Source organism: Nannospalax galili, unplaced genomic scaffold (genome assembly GCF_000622305.1).
Source record: "Nannospalax galili isolate Female #2095 unplaced genomic scaffold, S.galili_v1.0 scaffold879, whole genome shotgun sequence".
In the NCBI taxonomy this organism is placed as follows: domain Eukaryota; kingdom Metazoa; phylum Chordata; class Mammalia; order Rodentia; family Spalacidae; genus Nannospalax; species Nannospalax galili.
The window spans coordinates 2,638,656-2,641,063 of NW_008346261.1; positions in this window are offsets into that span (position 1 = coordinate 2,638,656).

Genomic DNA, 2,408 nt, shown 5'->3' on the forward strand with positions numbered 1-2,408 from the left:
ATGGAAATACAGGTATTTGGCCTGGATATATAACTCAGTGGTAGGGTGCCTTACCTAGCATGTGCAAGGCCCTGGGTTCAATCTCCAGGATCAAAAATAAATTTAAAAATAGTCAACACGGGGGCTGGAGAGATGGCTCAGCGGTTAAGGGCACTGACTGCTCTTGCAGAGGACTCGGGTTCAATTCCCAGCACCCACATGGCGGCTATGAACCGTCCTTAACTCCAGTTCCAGGGGAATCCAAAGCCTTCTTCTGACCTCCCCGGCATTGCACGACACAGGTGCACTCACATACATGCAGGCAATACACTCATACACATAAAATAAAAATAAAATATTTTAAAAAATAGTAAACAACAAAACACAGGCAATTCTGGGAGACTGCTAAACTACCTTTCTAGCTCAAGTGAACCAGAGGGTTGAAATTTCAAGGATGTTATGTTTGTAGCTGCTTCATATCAGACTAGAAAGTTCAGTGAACATCTGGTCTTTTTTTTGTCTTTTTGTTGGCTGTTTTTAGGATGGTCTCTCTAGTCATAGCCAACCTGGAAGTCACAATGTGAACCAGGGTAGCCTCGATCTTGCAGAGATCCATCTGCCTCCCGAGGGCCGTGACTACAGGCATGCACCACCACTCCTGGCAGTCTTTTTTTTAATGGATGAGAAGCCATTACCTTTATTCTTGGAAGTGCAGAGGATAACAGCATCAAAGGTAATTCTGGGACCTAGGGCATGGCTCAGAGGTGGGAACACTTGCCTAAGTATGCTCAAAGCCCTGAGGTTCATCCTGCATGGGAAAAAAAGATAGCTACTCCTGCACCTTGCACCACATTCCCCCGAAAGGGATTCACCCTTCCACTATACCTAGCACATATGTGATGGAGATCCTGGCTGAAGCTACACAGTGTCCACTGCTAAGAAGACACTTAACAGTGTCTTAAGTAAATGGTGGGATCCCAAAAATAAACTGCAGCTTTTCAGGGACTGACAAATAAGGTTGTTAAGGCACTCAGTTAAATGTGCACTTTAGATTAATAATGAAATATATACATATACATGCATATGTTTATGTATTCGTTACTTTTCCAGTTGCTCTAATAAAATACCTGGGAAAAGCAATTTAAGGAGTTAACAGTTCAAGGTTGCAGTCCATCATAGGAGGTAGGGAGTCAAGGCTGCAGGAGCTCGAAGCAGTGGATCACACTGCATACACAATCAAGAAGAGGAAAGCAATGAGTGCTTGTGCCCAACTTACCTCCCTCTATACAGTCCAGGATCCTTGAGAATAGTGCTGTCCACAGTAGGTGGGTTGTCCTATCTCAATTAACCTAATCAAGAGAATCTTCCAGAGACATGCCCAGGGACCCAGTTCCCAGATAATTAAAGATCTCATCAACTTGACAGTTGAGATTAACTATATTATAATATTAACAGTATTGTGTATACGTGTTTTAGTGCTGGAGACTGAACCCAGGACCATGCACATACTAGGCAAGTGCTATACCACGGATCTTCCTGCAAAAACCTAAATAATTATTTAGTGTGTGTGTCTCATTAAGGAGATACTTAAACTAAAAATTTGAGGGCAGAGGGTTACAGCTCAGTGGTAAAGTATGTGCTTAGCATGCACAAGGCCCTGGGTTCAATCTACAACACTCACAAAATGTTATTTGTTGCTTAATGGGACAGATTTATACTGACAGCTTGTGGTTTATTTGAAATGCAAATTTAATTGAGTATCTTTTATTCTTATTTGCTAAATCTGATGACTCTAGACTAGCAAGAAAGACCAAAGTCCAGTGAGAGGAGCTACTGCTGTTGAATGCACAGGCTGGTGAGGACTGGGAGCCAAGCCTCACAATAAACCTGCCATGGACCACATAGAATCCTTGGCAAGGCGTTCTGGAAAATAGGAAGTTTGTGTTGAGGTCATCATGAAATTTTTATTTGGCTACATGCATGTGGAAAACAGATGTAAAAGTAAAGAATACAAGGGCTAGGGGTAGTGCTTAGCACTGCATGAGGCCCTGGGTTTAATCCCCAACATTAAAAAGAAAAGAAAGTGTCTCAGTGAGTCAGATAAAACTACATACATAAGCTACTAAAATGACACATTTTAGCCAGGTGTGGTGGCTCACACCTATAAACCTAGCATTCAGAAGGCTGAGGCAAGAAGATTACCATGAGTGCCAAGTCATCCTGGGCTACAGTCAACAACAAAATCAACTCAGAACAACAACAACAAAACAAACCAAACCAAACTAACAAAACAGGATACATTCTAATTTTCAAAGTTGCATTGGGTTTTGCTCTAAATTTTTTTTTTTTTTTTTTTTTTTTTTTTTTTTTTTTTTTTTTTTTTTAAAAAAAGAGGACGATAAATCTTTCACTGTGATATATCAAAATAA